This window comes from Rhynchophorus ferrugineus, unplaced genomic scaffold (assembly GCF_030347505.1).
Source record: "Rhynchophorus ferrugineus isolate W39M unplaced genomic scaffold, kcgeb_rfMv2 rfM3, whole genome shotgun sequence".
NCBI classification, from domain to species: Eukaryota; Metazoa; Arthropoda; class Insecta; order Coleoptera; family Curculionidae; genus Rhynchophorus; species Rhynchophorus ferrugineus.
In genome coordinates, this window is record NW_027472582.1 from 15,522,524 (window position 1) to 15,539,019 (window position 16,496).

General features: G+C 31.4%; 1 protein-coding gene and 1 long non-coding RNA gene across 3 annotated transcripts in view; one reads left to right on the forward strand and one right to left on the reverse strand.

Moving 5' to 3' along the window:
* The window catches only part of MFS17 (Major Facilitator Superfamily Transporter 17), a 60,741-nt gene that overhangs the window by 4,145 nt on the left and 40,100 nt on the right, over positions 1-16,496 (forward strand). Inside the window, exon 1 of one of the 2 annotated variants that reach the window (XM_076401082.1) lies at positions 12,073-12,308. The exons of the other annotated variant lie outside the window; for it this stretch is intronic. The gene's annotated coding sequence lies outside the window, so the exon portion shown is untranslated. Of the gene's footprint in view, positions 1-12,072; positions 12,309-16,496 lie in introns of those variants that run through there. 2 annotated transcript variants of the gene reach the window in all.
* LOC143193891 (uncharacterized) lies at positions 3,811-6,960 on the reverse strand. The gene is made up of 3 exons (XR_013005130.1): positions 6,893-6,960; positions 4,130-4,264; positions 3,811-4,065 (listed from the first exon to the last, which is right to left on the reverse strand). It is a non-coding gene; the product is annotated as an uncharacterized LOC143193891 (long non-coding RNA).

Sequence of the window (16,496 nt, forward strand, 5' to 3'; positions counted from 1 at the left end):
TGTTTTTTTCCATTTGTGATATCAAACGAAGATGTACGAATTGCTTCCTGTATAAATTGTGAGAGAGGAAAGGACGGAGATAATTGCTTGGAACAGTTTATTTTAAATGCGCTTATTTTTTTACAAATGTAGTATAAGCGAGACGGAGATGTTATTTTAAAAAAGAAAAGGAAGGAAATATTACTAAATACTATTACCATGCAATGAATAATTTCATTTTAAAGGAAGTAGAATTACTTTTATATTTGAATGTTCTGTGGATCTGTGAAGAGGAATGGAATAATGACCCCCCAAATATTTTGTCGTATTTTAATAATATGTTAATTGCTATTTTTAAATAACATACTATAATAAATATGTTATATATAGAACAATAGAACTTAAACAAAATCTAAATACTAAAGATGTACAATATCCATAAATACTAAATAAAAATTAAACATATACATAATCATAGAAAAAAACTTATCCATGACATAACTAAAAATGATCGCATAATAACTACCGGAGCATTTTTAAGTAAAATAAATGTTTCATTTATTATTGAACGGAACTATTTTTTAATCACTGTTCAAAAATATAATCATGTTCAGCTTTTCTTCCGTGATGCGATTTTTTCGATCGTTAATAAGTTGGCCAGATTTTGAAAAAAATAGTTCTGAGGAGATGTTGCGGATATAGCAGAATATTTTAAATGTAATTGATATAATTCAAGTAATATCATTTTATGAATTTGCCAAAAATCTAATGGTCTAATGGTCTAATGTCTTTCATTCTAGCTAGTTTTTTTATCAAAATATCTTCAGATGTAATACATTCTTCGGTAGTATTTGCGTCTTGAATTTTGAGTTGCAGAACTGTATTTGTATTTTTTGAATGAATGAAGAATGGAAGATATCTCTTTTGTGATAATTTCTTGTATCGCTTCAGCATTATTTGCAATACCAAATATTACTTTTTAAAATCGAGGATTTACAAATATGGATTGTCTGTTATTGATAACGTCTAATTGCAGATAGCAAAAATTAAGGATTCTCTTTCAAAATTCTATTGCCCCAAGAAACATCAAATCTCATTTTATAATAGGAATTTTGTTAATTAACCGTAGACACACTAAAAGTAATAGTAATGTTGGTAAATTGATTCGCGGTAAACGGAAATAATAAGGTTACTCCAAAAAATTGGGTTAATACCATGACAGGCAAAAACCAAATTTGAAAGACCGACTGTAAAATGATATTTGTAAAACAAGGTGACAGTATTATTTTTCTTTTAGTGACACTACGAGAGCAGTCTGTAAAGTAATGCTCCCATGCTTATAGAAAAAATCAAATAGAAAAAGTGCAAAACAAATCATACTTATTTCGCAATTGAGACTAACAGGTTTATTTTTATTGGGTCGGTTAAAAATGTTTCCAAAATGTTTGTCTTGTCGCGAGAACTTCTTAGTCTTCATTTTATCGTCCAATCAAATATATTGAATAGAAGACACAATGAAGTCGAAGGGGTAATAAGGAGAATGTGTTGCCATTGCTGGGACAGTGAATTTTAGTAGTAGTCATTTTGTAATGAGATAAATTATTTAAAACGCATTTAATATAACATTATAATTAGATGGTAAAACATGCAATCTGCGACGCTGAAATAATTTTAGTTCTGTAAAAATATTTACTGTCATTTACTCCACGAAGTTTACTTTGTATACAAGTGATAATTTTATTGTCCCTATATTGTCGAGTAACGACTGAATCGGATTTTCTTAAATGAAAAATGGCCCAGAAAGTCAATTTCGTCATATTTTACTTTTTTACCTCCTAAAAAGGAAAAATACAGCCCATGCTTATTAAAAATTAGTTTCAAAAACACTGAAAAAGCCCACATTGACGTCAAGGAAAGTGATGTGTGTTTGGTATTTAACTGTTGATGCGATTGAACTCTGCTATTAGTAACTGAAGCGATTGAATAATGCTAAAATCTAATAGTCAGAATAGGTCAATAATTATGAAAAATCATTACCGGTTTTTTTAACAGATGTCGCTAGGCTTAACTATGCAATGTTATGATTTGACACATATGTTATTTTATTCTATTGACAGCAAGCTTAAAAGCTATATATGTTATATTTTGCATAGATTTATACTTTTTTCTTTGAAAATGTCAAGTTTTGAGATTTTTTTACTTTTCTTATTTACTTAAAGGCCTCTGAAGCCTCTGAAAGTCTTCGTTTGCTTGTAGAAAGTTACGTAGAGCATGCTCTAACCTTAAAAACATGTGAGCCATGCTTTCGGAAATTCAAACGTTCAATTTTGATTCGAATGTGTGCAAAATAAATAATTTTCTGGGAGACCGAAAAAGTTTTAAGACATGAAGCTCTTAGAATTATTGGATGAAGGCTCGACCCAAACTCAAAAACAATTGGCAGAAGCGTTAAATATGACCCAAGAAACGATTAGCGACCGATTTCGAGCAGTGGAGCAAATCAAAAAGATGGTAAGATGGGCGCCACATCAATTGAATGACAGAAGAAATCGTCAGTTAAAGGCTGCTTCGAAGGTATAATGAGAAGTAATTTCTGCATCGAAAACGGTAATGATTTACCAATACACCTGGTAGTGACTTGCCAAACATTGAGAGAGATTGGCTGTCAAGTTTTGATGAATCCGTCTTATAGTCCGGACATTGCCCCATTCGAGTCTCTGGAAAATTCTCTTAAAGTATCTGCCTGGCGTCAAAAGAGGATTGTGAAAATTACTTGGTTCAGTTTCTTTCCTAGATATTTCAGAAGTTCTATAGTCACAAAATTATAGTTTTATCCTAAAAGTGGTAAAAGGTAAAAAAATATCGATAAAAACTAATTTGTGTTGTTAGAAAAAATATGTTGACATCCGCATTCTCAATTTTCAAGATACATTTCTTAGATTGTTTTTGTAATGAATCTTCAGTGAGGTCACAAATTCATATTTTTTTATGTAAAGTCATTATAACTCATAAATACTCGTAAATACATATTACTAAAAAACCAACTATAGCGTATATAATCCTTCAACTTCAAGTTATAAAAAGTCATTTGTCATTACTTAATTTCTATTTTTACTAACAATGTTATCAGTTTTTTGACGTAGTGGCTCGAATTCTTCCTCTATCACGTTTGATGCACTTTATCATAGCTCTTAAGGATTCCTTATCCTTATGTCAAGGATCGTCAATTGCAAAATTGTATCCTTTGAAGTATCCACTTTACTAGTGGGTTTTAGATAATGGACCTGTCAAGAATTGAAGTATGTTATTAGCTATTATCAGTTTTGTATTGTTATTTCATCATCAAGTCATAATTACTTAGAATAGAAGCATAAAGTCATGTAAAGTAAATGTTTTTAATCAGTTCCTTATTTATTTTTTTTAAATCGGTTCTATATGTTTGTTAAAAATATTTTATTTTTGCTTGTTTATTAGCAATATCAATGTTGAAGCCAAAGTTGAATGTTGAAGGATTGATAAAATAAGCTCTTTCAAGCTTTGTTTCAATTGCAATTGTTGATATTGATGGTATGCATTAGTGATTATAACCAAATCATTAAGTAAATTAAATCATTAGGTAGAATATTATTATACAATATTGAGATTTTTAGTAGATTTTCTACTCGTATAAACAAAAAAGGCAATTGGCCTGAAAAAATATGAATATTCGCATAAATATTGGTATATAGATTTATAGAAATACAAAATATGAAAGATCGGAAATATGTATACATATTTAAAAATTTCTATAAGCTTAACGAACTAAAACGAATTAAAAATGGAGAACTTTTATTTATACAATTATAATTTTATATTGCATAATATCATTACTGCCTAAACAATGTAAGCATTATTTTTCATTTACCATATGGCTTTATACACCCTTTTTAAATATATTTTCTAATTTATAAAACATAACAATAAAACAAAAATATTTTTTAAATCTTCTGTAATAATTCTGTATATCGCTGGCTTGGTTGACGCAGTGATCAAGGTGACGATCATCCTGCTGTTCCGATAGTCGCTAGTTCGAATCCTGCTAATTTTCTATAATGTGATTGTTCATAAGTGAAGAATCCAAAACAAGGAACAACAAGGAATATGACCCTACCACGCCAGTAACCAGGCTGGATAAGACCTTATGTCTTCTGGGATGATTTCTAAGTTGGTCACTCGCCAGTCGGTAGGCTTAATGCCGAGGACCGTGGTTCTGAGTTCACGTTAGTGGGTCCAGTCCAGATAAACCCTAGTTGGTAAAAAGGAAACTTTAAAATATCAAACAAAAATGTTTTCCCTATTTGCATGGTAATATATTTTTAATATTTTATGATAAGATTATAATTTCAGTTTTTGATATCCTAATGTAGAGAATTTGCACACTCATATGTTATATATCGATAATTTATTTAATATCGTATGATTGATAGTATCCTTAAAATTAACATTCAATGGCATTTTTTACGTATCGCTTTTTATAAAGCTATGAAGTGGCATATTTATTGCGAAAATACAGTCTTATTTAAAATCTTAATTATTTCAAGAATATTTTATTTAGTGTATGTGTATTATATTCAGTTGAATTGAAATAATGAAAGCATTTGAATAGCATGATTTTAACAAAACCATTTTTTGCTTAGTTATTCTTTTGTTTTTTTTTGTCAAAGCCTCCTTTAGTAATCTCCAAAGGAGATTACTAAATCGCAATATATTACAATATATATTACTTTGAATAAAATAAATCATAAAAAGATAATCTAGATGGTATTTGAGTTGAATGGATCAAATTTCTCATTTCTAAATATACGATCTGATTTCGTCTTTGCGAATAAATTGAAATAATCCCCACAGCTACAGTACATTATATCCCGCCTAACATGTTTCACTTTGTTTCAGCTTTTTCAATACAGTTATCTTATATCTTGATAAACTCTACAACAGACGACAATGATTCATGATATCGATACTTTGCTTCAGAAGTATGATTGATGGTAACCTTCATATTAGCATTCAATGGTATTTTTTCTGTTACTCTTTACCTTAACCCAATTAATTTTTGATATTTTCATGTTGTATTGTAAGTGAAATGTTGATATCAATTTTTTTTAATGATTATACATTTCGTAGTAACTCGGTTTATAAATATTAATGAGTGTAAAGATATTTTTTTTGGTTAGTAGGCCAACAGAGAAGAGCTTTTAGAAATTTGTAATATTTAGTTACAAATATGAGTTAATGGTTTTATTAATAAGAATTAACGAAAGTAAATCTGTACATATGTAGTTCACTTACAATTATACCGTACAAGCACCAATAACATTAAATAATACCATCATTCCATATAGCAACAACGCTAAATATCTCGGAATGAATCTTGATGCAAAACCTCACTGGAAGTAACATATAAAGAAGAAAAGAAAAGAACTGGAATTGAAATATAGGAAAATGTACTGGCTAATTGAAAGAAAATAACAATTATGAGTACATAATAATTTGCTATTATATAGGCAAATACTGGAACCTATATGGACATACGGAGTTCAATTATGGGGATGTTCTGCAAAGAGTAACATAAGGAAAATACAAATTTTTCAGAACAAAGTCCTGAGAGGTATTGTGGGCGCATTTAAATACTATAGGTCTGATTACCTACATCGAGACCTTCAGATACTCACAGAAAGTCAAGAAATCAAGATAATTGCAAGGGGGCATGAGGAAAGACTCCATTCTCATGATTATATGTATTGAATATTGAAGTATTTCAGCGTTTGGATACCACCAGAACAGGACACAGCCTCAAAAGAGTCAAACCATCTGATCTTTTGTAATGTTGTATAGTGAGGTGCATATAATAAAAAATACAGCAGTGACATGTATAAATATTATTTCACCAGAGTCTAATAGGGCTGATGGGTCCTACTAGTTATATACCTAGATTTAAGTTATCATAAAGACAAATTGTAGGTTATTCGGAAACGATGTAATGTAATAATTAAATAATAAAAAAAATTGTTTTATTATGTGTACAAATATGATTACGCCCATTTTTGGGTGTAATTTTGATGCTCATTTATTCGAGTAATTGATGTTTGTTTGCTAATTGATTTAATGATAAATTTATCTAACTATAGTATGTTTCATCTAAAGCTACACCATTCGCTATTCATCTATGAAGCAATTTATGATTTTTGCTTCTTTCGATTTAATTGTTTCCATATAAAGTTGACTGGATATACAAATGATACATTGGGATATCCACTTTCTGATTTTGTCTTTCGAAAGGTTTTTAAGACAAACGACTTAACTCGTATTTCTTCTTCTTTGAACAAAGTAGGCAAAATGAGATCTGAACAGTGTATGCCACGTCGGTTACTTTTTCTAATCTCGAGAGATCCTGGCTTATAAACAGGTAATTTAACATTTAACATTGAGAATATCGAAATTCTGCGACTTAAGAATATTTTAAAAAGTTTTAATATAATCATCAAATTATCACCATAAGGAGATAAGCAATATAAGGTTGCAAGGTTGCATAAAAGGTCAATTGAAAGGTCCCCGGCCTACCATAGTAAAATAGATTTTTTTGGAAAAATTAGTTTTTTTATACGAATATCATAATTTCAAGGTTAATACACTGATTATAGCGACTTTCCAACTTTTCGATACCATTTCTGTGGAGTGGAGGATACCAAAGTGGAGTGAATCTTGAACATGAAGTTAGTTACAAATGTACCTGATGCGACTTAATACACAGTAGCACTATTTAATCTGTTGTAAATCCTTTAAAATTATGTATAGATCTGATAATAACATAAATGCCTTACTACTTAACACACATCTTTAATGATCTTTATACAGTCTAATGGTGGGTACAGACCTGAGTATTTGGGGCGAATTCCGTGAGGAAATTGAAAACGCGCATGAACAGAACTGAATTCGGCGAACATTCGTAACGAACAGGTTTCAAAATTGGTTCAAAGTCGTAGTGCGCATGCACTTTGTTAGTTCCAGTGTTCGCCGCATGACTTTCAGCGCTTGGCGGTGAACAGAACGTAGTTCTAGGAGCCGCGGATCGGGCTGACAAATTTGAGTGAACATAGGAAAAATTGGCGGGATTTTGAATGACATATGTTTTGGTTTCGAGAAAATAACCCTGTTTTCCCTTGTTATTTTGTTATTACTATACAGATGTTTTTGAATGATAAATATGTGTTTAATATCTATTAATGATTAATAATACATATAGTTATATAAAAATCTCATAAAGAAAACACGAAAAATTAAAATATTTATATTTTACTCGCAGGAACCTTGTTATGTAATCTGAAATAATATTTAATTTTGATTTCTATTTTGCAAATGGTAATTAAAAAAACGTGTCATAAACATATGAGTTATAATACATAATTATTATTTAAGTGTATAAGTGCTTTTTAATGAAATTTTTTGATAAGGACTAAGCGTTCAAACATAACCTTTTCATATGTTTTGCAATCATTGAGTAAATACACCAATATTTCTATGTTTCTTTTCTACATATTTTTTTAAGTATATCAATCTTCAAAGATATCTTTTTAATAACGAGTCATTTTTTTGAATCCCGAAAATTTACTGTTTTAGTCCTGAATATAATCCTGATTCCATATTATCATCTGAATTGTCTCTTACAACAGCCTCAGGTTTTCCTTTGATATAACAAATCCCAAATGGCAAAACAAATTTGATGATCTTTAGCATACCATGGGAATAGCATTTTTTATTAATATTATAACGTCGTTATCATCAAAACTTAAACTGGAACTTCCTTTTTCAATATTGATCATCTGGTTTAAAACTATCTGAATGGTGAACGAGTGAGACTACTTGGTCTGTTTTCTAATAGATAAGAACTCTAGCATTTTTTATTATTATTATAACGTCGTTATCATCAAAACTTAAACTGGAACTTCCTTTTTCAATATTGATTATCTGGTTTAAAACTATCTGAATGGTGAATGAGTGAGACGACTTGGTCTGTTTTCTAATAGATAAGAACTCTCGGTCTCGCTTTGTATCACCGTTCAACAAGTCTACTCTTATTTCGGTAAAATAAATTGGTTTTTCCAGTAAATTCATAGTTTTTATTTTCTAAATCCTTTCACATTTTATCATTTTTATCAGTGAAGCCTTTTATCTATAGATTCAAGGTGACTGCTATAAAATTAATTTGTGTAGAATTGTTCATCAGAAATGATGTTGTTTTCCTTTGTGAAACAGTTGAGAGCGTAGAATATTGCCCTCTCGGCAAGCTTCGAAATGGCACTGAAAAGTCTGATGGGCCTATAGTCAGATGGAGATGATTTTGCTCCTTTCTTGAGAATAATCGTTATATGTGGGTGTTTCGAAGACGCCGGGAAATGTTGCAGCCTCATGATGTAGTTAATGATGTTTGCCAGTTCCGCGAGCTGCTTATGCGGGAGCTTTTTTAACTGGGTAATCGATATGCCGTCAAAGCCTGGAGATTTTTTGGTTTGAAGTTTGCCGATCATAATCTGTAGAGACTTCGGAGATACGAAATGGTTGAGAAGAAATGCTGGGGTTACTGGTCTTTTGATAGAGTTGGGGTCTAATAGTTTAATTGTAACGCAACAACAGTAAGATGCCTCAATTTAATCTGGTTCTTTCAGACATTGAAGTTGGTAGAAGTTTGCGATGGTAAAAATTATTGCCCTGATCTGTATCCCTGAATCTAAAGCTGTAGCAATTCGCCTCGATACTTCTCAATGAATTCTATGACGGAGAAAGAATCTTACACAACTTATCAAATAAGTAATTTAATTTTGGTTTAATACTTATAAGCTGTACTATAGAATAGAGAGACTCATCTTGTGGGACAGGGATGTATTAACTGATACTGTTGAATGATGTTGAATGATACATTTATTTATGTTCAAATATATTTTGAAGCCATAAGTATTTGAAATACTCACTATAAAATACCTGAGCATTAGGTGCTAAAGAAGCAATTGAATTATAAATACCAAATATGTATTTGTATTTTAATGACGTATTTTAACTACAAGTTATTCAAATACTACCCAACCCCGACCAGATGGAAATATATGTATAAAATATGTACTGTTTAGTACTTATACTAAGCCGGTGGCATCATGGGTACCCATTTTTTCAAAGTGTAGTTCTTTTGGTTCTTTAATTTATGCATATATACATGCCTTGTACTATCTTATGATCACATTTTGTTATCTGCATCACATGATACCAAAAAGTTTTTTTTATTCCACTAGACCAACTAAATATTAATGGCTGAATCATTTAAGCAATTTATTATTTAAATTAATTCGTAAGACATGTGATCACATCGTGTATTGATTTATTAAAAGCCCATTGTATAGCAGACAATCTTAATAGGAATGTAGCATTTAATGCGCTTGATTGAATTTTATGCCCTGCTTTGCTACTAATATTCCGGGATGTGACAGTAAAGCCTCGTTTTTTGAAATATTCTGTGATGAAATAAAAACACTTTTGGATGTACTTGAACTGCCTCAATGTTTATTCCCATTTCCTAAATCATTACTTTTTTAAATATCTGTTTGAACATAAGGTTCGAACAGTTTTAACAATAGCAACAATGAGTTGGTCTGGAAGATGCTATATAATTAAATTATTAATAACATATTCGAATTGTCTCAATATTAGTTTTGTATTTACTTGCTTCTAGTAGCCTATTAGACATAATTTATTTAACGATATTATTTGGTTCGAATGTTTTTATTTGACCTTGGGAATTGTAAATTGTAAATAATTATTAAATAATGATGATTGATTGAAGCTTTTATCATAATCATATATGCTGGCTCTGTAATACAGTAACGCTATGATTAAATGCTAACTGTTGCTATTGGTACACGTGTACTCGTACATTAACAAGAAGTTATCGTGGATTTATGGTCAATTTAATTTATGCATAGTGTTATAAATTTATGCATATAAATATTTTTTAATAGTTTTTTGTATGTATTGTTTATATATATTTTTATATGGCGCCACTACGAATTATACATCTGCAATAATAAATCATATATATATGAATCATAAACGATAATCATAATAGTTGGATTTTACAACTGTCACATCCTTGTAACTGTCGGGAAAAAACATATAAAAACATAAGTTGACGCTACAAAATTAATTTATGAAAAATTATTTCATTAATTGCCTTCAAAAAAGGAGGAGGTTCTATGTTCAACTGCAAATATTTTTTTAATGTATGTTCGCCGATTTCTCCGTCAGTCATGGACCGATTTTCAAAATTCTTTTTTTATTGGGAAGAGTGCATTTCCGAGGTGGTCCCATTAGAATCAAGTCAGGATCTGATTCGGGGAAGTGAGGGAAATCGAGGGATACCCTTAAATTTCAAAAGCACGTACAAAGTTTTCACATATTCTTTTATCTAAAATAATCAGATATTTGTGTATAATGTTGTTGCTGAACTAATGTGACGGAAGACAGGAAGCCGTTCAGTGCAAAAGTCGACCAGTTTGCTTTTTAACCACTAATCATATCATATGGGAAGCCGTAGAGATATTGCCGACAACTGCTCCTATGGTGTAATGATTAGAGCGTTCGGCTCAGATGCTTTTATCAAAAATAATCTATTTTAACATTATAGTACACCTAAAAATTACAGTACAATACTTATGCAGCTACAATAGTTTATAGGTTAGAATTCTTCAAGAGTGATATACTGATTATAGCGACCCTCCAACTTTTCGATACCATTTTTGTAGTACGATTTGCCCTTTGCTTCAAAATGGGCCTCAATTTCGTCGATCAGCTCTTCATTCGACCAAAATTTCTTCCCAGCGAGCATTATTTTGAGATCTGAGAACAGGAAATAGTCGCTCGGGACCAAATCTGGAGAATACTGTGGATGAGGAAGCAATTCGAAGCCCAATTCATGGATTTTTGACACGGTGCATTATCATGGTGAAGCAGCATTTTCTTTTTCTTCAAATTAGGCCGTTTTTCGGCGATTTCGTCCTTCAAACGGCCCAATAACGCTATGTAATAGTCGCTTTTGATGGTCCTTCCTTTTTAAAGGTAATCAATGAAAATTATTCCATGCACATCCCAAAATACAGACGCCATAACCTTGTCAGTCGACTGTTCCCACGAATTGGAGCGGGTTCATCGTGTGTAGTCCACTCGGATGACTGTCGATTAGACTTTGGAGTGAAATGATGGAGCACATGGCTCAATTCATCCATTGTCACATATCGACGCAAAAATTCGGGTTTATTATGCTTGATCATCTTCAAACACTGCTCCGAATCATCAACTCGTCTTTGTTTTTGGTCAAAAGTGAGCTCGCGCGGTGCCCACTTTGCATAGAGTTTTCTCATACCCAAATATTTGTGAATGATCTGATGTACACGTTCAGTTGATATCTTAGAGTGATAAGTTGTACAACTGTATTTTTTCTCTTCAAAAAGCAATATTTTATCAACACGCGAATTTCCTTTTTATCAATTTTTTTCACAATAACAAAAGTTCCTTCGCTCAAAATTCTATAATTCACAAACTAATGATCCGACAGCTGTCAAATTTATACAAGCATCTTTTGAGGCTTAGGGTTAACTAAAAAACATATGGATTTAATTCTAGTAGCGCCATCTATGTGTCAGGCCGGGGACTTTTCAATTCATCTGTTATGATGAGGTATTTTTTGAATTTTTATTGAATACATTATGTTCCGAAGAATCTTGGTTTGCAACCGCTGTTCTGAGTTTAAGTATTAAATTTCTTTAATGCACCCCCAGATTTAATTAAGTATATGTTCACATAAATTACAGCTTTAACATAAATAACATAATAGATGACCAGTTAGCTGTAACAACACCTAACGACGTATTACATTCTTATTTATTTATGATAGTAGTGCGAATTCAACAAATCAATGGAAGTTCCTCGAGTAACACACTCATTCGGATTAATTAACAGGAAAATCGGTCGAATGCGCGCTTACTATACGATGTATATCGTCAATAAAGATTCAGTCGTACACGTTCAGTGTCGTCGAGTGGTCGTTGGCGTTTCTCTTTCAGTATTAACGATCGGATCGTAGACGTCGTTTTGTTTACCAGCTCAGGCAAGAACCGGCTCACAAATTTTACCCCTAGCTCTTGTTTTTTCGAAAAAAATTAATGATGGTTCTCGGGTAGTGGTGGTTCCGTCTTGTTATTTTGAAACAGACCTTTTGAATTCGGTGGTTTCGAGGGAATATTCAACAGGTGAGTTTACTGTCAAAAACGAATGCTTATAATTTTTGAAAAACTTAATAATATTAGAAGTTGACGTGAACAAATATCCATATAGATGTCGAACTAGTCAATATTACCTTAAATATACATATTTTTAAATCAATATCGACAGGTTTAATTTAAATGGGTAGTTGAATTTTTAATTCTATAAAAATGTTAATTAGGATCAATACATACCATATCAGTATTGAATTAAATATATATTATTTAATCAATATTACATTAAATCCACTTTTTTATATTGTCAAAGTTTAACCCTTTGAGAATATAAGAGGATTTTTCAAAAATTTAAATTTTCGAAAATCTAGCTATTTTAGTGACGTGGTATCTAAAAACGAAACTTTAACGCGTTTTTCCTTGAAACTTTTACTGGACCGATTTTCTTGAAATTTCGTGTGAACTTTCTCTATACACACCTTTATCGTATTAAAGTAAAATAGTTTTTTTTTTATTACAGTTTTATATAGAAAATCTTGTTTAGATTTTTTAAAAATTTCTAGACTAAAGTACCCTCTTAATATAAATGAAATTAATTAATCATATTTCTGATAAAATCATTAATTTTTAGTGAAATGCTTTGATTTCTAGTTCTTGATAATCAGAATTCATCAAGAAAGTATTAATACATTTTTATTGTTGCGTACAAACCATATATTTTGATATCGATATAATCGAAAAAATTGTTTTCGATAATCGATATAGTATTTTTTTTTGTTTTGGTATTTGGTATAAATATATCAATTATTAGATATTATGTGTTTTGTTTTTATTAGAAGGTTTTATTAGTGTTTTTAGTATATAATACTCGAGTGATATTCTTTGCTGAGTGTTTGGCTTGACGGAAGAGAATTGTCGGGAATTATGTTTTATTGTTTTTCATCTGTGTTTCACTGGCTTTTATGTATTCATCGTATGACATAATATGGCCTGAATTTGTTAACACTGGATGTAACACCGATTTTCAGCAAGCTGTAAAGAAGTTTCTAAAACTGATGTTAATAGTTAGTGCTCCACGGTTACTAAGAAACTTCTAGAAGTACTGTGAGTTTCAAGAAAGGAATTCTCATGTACTTACTTACAACTCACTATCTCTTGAGCTGAGTAACAATTCCTTCACCGGAAATTCGCTTAAATTCGCAGAAATAGCTGATCCTAGGAGACGAATTATATACTTTAACAACAACATAATTTAAAATATGATCAAGTGCGTAATTAATATGAATAATATTAATTTAGTCATTAAAATCCATTAAAAATATATATAACCTAAACGATTCCCATTACACTAATTTCGAGTTCGTTACTTAGCTTAATATGTTTTCATCTATTTTATTTTGAATTAAATGCTCTATAGTGAAAAAATGCCGTGTAGCTCATGTTTAACTAGTTTCTTTCTCAATCTACCTACCAACCTCCGAACTCCATGTTATAAGCAACTTGAGGTTGAGGGATATCCTAATATAGAGTTTTTCAATAAGGACGGATCGATGTTGACAGCTTGTATCGGCTATTGTTGTTGTTTTGGCGATGTCTGTTTAAACTATTGTTTATAATATTATTTAGTAATTGATGCCAAATCACTATAGCGATTTACACCTTGAACATAACCAGCTGATAAAACTGTTATCACATTGAGCATATCTTAGGATTCCAATTTTGACAGAAAAAAATATCTTTAGTCACGAGCAATCACCTTTAACATTATTGGTTTAATAGTTATATTATGTTAACATGAATAAGTGTCTTATATCGAACGATCAGCATATAAGACTAAAATAGACTGATAGAAAGCATAAAATAGTCTGTCTGGTGTGGATTTTGAGACAACTGCCTCATTGGTCCTTGTTTCCTCATTCCCCCAACAATGGGCGCTAACACGCGTCGTACTAGCTTCTGTCGTAACACTAACAATAATGGATGTACAATGAGTTCAAGGGAAGTAGGCATCGCTAGGGTAAATCCATACTCACAAATAAACTATTAATTAGGATTGTCTCCAACTATGATCAATGTGCTAGGCGCACAGGACAAAAAGCTAAATCTAGACATGTTAAATATGCTGCCACCAAGGGCAGACAGGATCCACTTTCCGTATACAAAATTGACTATAATCCATAACTATACATCATTTACTGATATCTTGATTATACTTGATATCCGCCTAATTCACTTTACATTATCGCTCTTTTTTTTTTAATTAAATGGCCGAAAAAATAAAAAAAAATGTTTAAAATATATCAGTTGGTCAAATATTCGGAACGATTGATGATTTCCTTGAATGGTACATGTCTTTGTCTACGTTTTAAGGAAAAAAATATCAAAAAAAATACGAACAAATAAAACTCGCTCTTACACATATGACGTGATGATGTTCCATATCTACTCGTATCAGTTAGGAAAAACCACACTTACACCAGAATGTTTGTTTTAAAACATCAACGTTATTTTCTTCTGGTCCGACACGAAAATTCGATCTTTTAAATCAATTTCTCCGATATATCCCGGAATATTAATTGGTGGGATAAAGTTATTTTCGCCAGTTAGTCGTTTTTAATTTCTTTTCTAGCGAAAGAAAACGATTTACGAGAAATGGGTCCCAAACTCACTCGACAGCTGCCTGATCCTCGGAGTAATAAGATATTTTTTGTTTGCCAGCTTAAATGGGATGATTTATTAGATGCCGGCAATTAAAACAAACCATGTCACGTGATCCACTAATCTAGCTCCACAAAATTGATAGTAATTAAAACGATGCATCATTAGTTTTGGTTGTTATTTGTTGACACTAACAAGCACATTGTTTAATGATGTTGTTATTGTCCGCGGTCTACTCCCTAAAAATAATTTGCATAAGTCGTTCGTAACTTTTGCTTAAGAACAATCGAGAAATAAAATATTTTTAACAAAAAAATTGAACCGACTTCAAGAAATAAATAAGGGACTCACTAAAAAGTAAAAAATAATCAATTTTAAATTTTTAACACAAAAAAAGCTTTAAAACAAAATATGTACATAATAGTTGTTGTAATAACTAAATAAAAATAAACAAAAATCTATTTAGCCTGTCTACTAAGAATTTTGAAAATTGGTCGAAAACTGGAACGAAAAAGAAATCGGCGAATATACATTAAAAAAATATATTCAGCTGAACATAGAACCTCCTCCTTTTTTGAAGTCAGTTAAAAACTGCTGATCTGTACAGTCTGGCATGTTTTTGACTATATTTCGATCCAGCAGGATTGCTGATCCGAAATAAATTGCTACATAATCATTAACATACGATGACTAGCACAAAGGAATTTACTTAACCAGGACCTTTAATGTACACAATACTTTCAATTTTATAGTGTTTCGAAAACGATTTGTTTGAAAAGTTGTTAGTTATTTGTTGAAATTAAACAAAGTTTTCATTTTTATCTTATATCTGTTAGGCCAGGCGCAAAATGGAACACAGCTTAGTGAAGTGACGCAGTGAGGGTCACGGAAAATGTTCGCGGGATAAAACTGCCAAACGCCGAAACCATGCAAATACGATTGCAGTTCTCCCTTCCAAGTAAAACTGTACACAGTAGTAGGCTTGGTACAATGACAATTGATACTGCATTAATAACGACTGAATTGGAATTAGAAGTTGTATCTAAAAAGAAGAAAGACTCACTGAGAATTTACTTTAATTGTAGTCTACATTACTTGTATCGTACAAAACTTGTCGAATCCACACAGATCTGATTAATTCTTCTTCCATTTTCCTGACCGCGAATTTAGATGAAAAACTGCGACAAGAATGCTGCGTTTCGCAGGATCACGTTAGTGAAAACTGCGCCACGGCACGCTGCAAAGCAATCGTTCTTTAAACCCTAAAAATTTCGCCGTGACTCACGCTGCGTCACCAAGCAGCGTCCCATTTTGCGACTCGCCTAACAGGCACATTGCTTAATGATGTTATTATTGTCCGCGGTCTAGTCCTTAAAAATAACTTGAATAAGTCGCTCGTAACTTTTGCTAAAGAACAATTGAGAAAACAACTGCTGATTTGTACACTCTGGCATGTTTGACTAGACTTTGAGCCATCAGGATTGCCTGTCCGAAATAAACTGCTGCATAATCAATAATATGCGATGACTAACACAAAAGAATTTACTCAAAGAAACTTTTAAT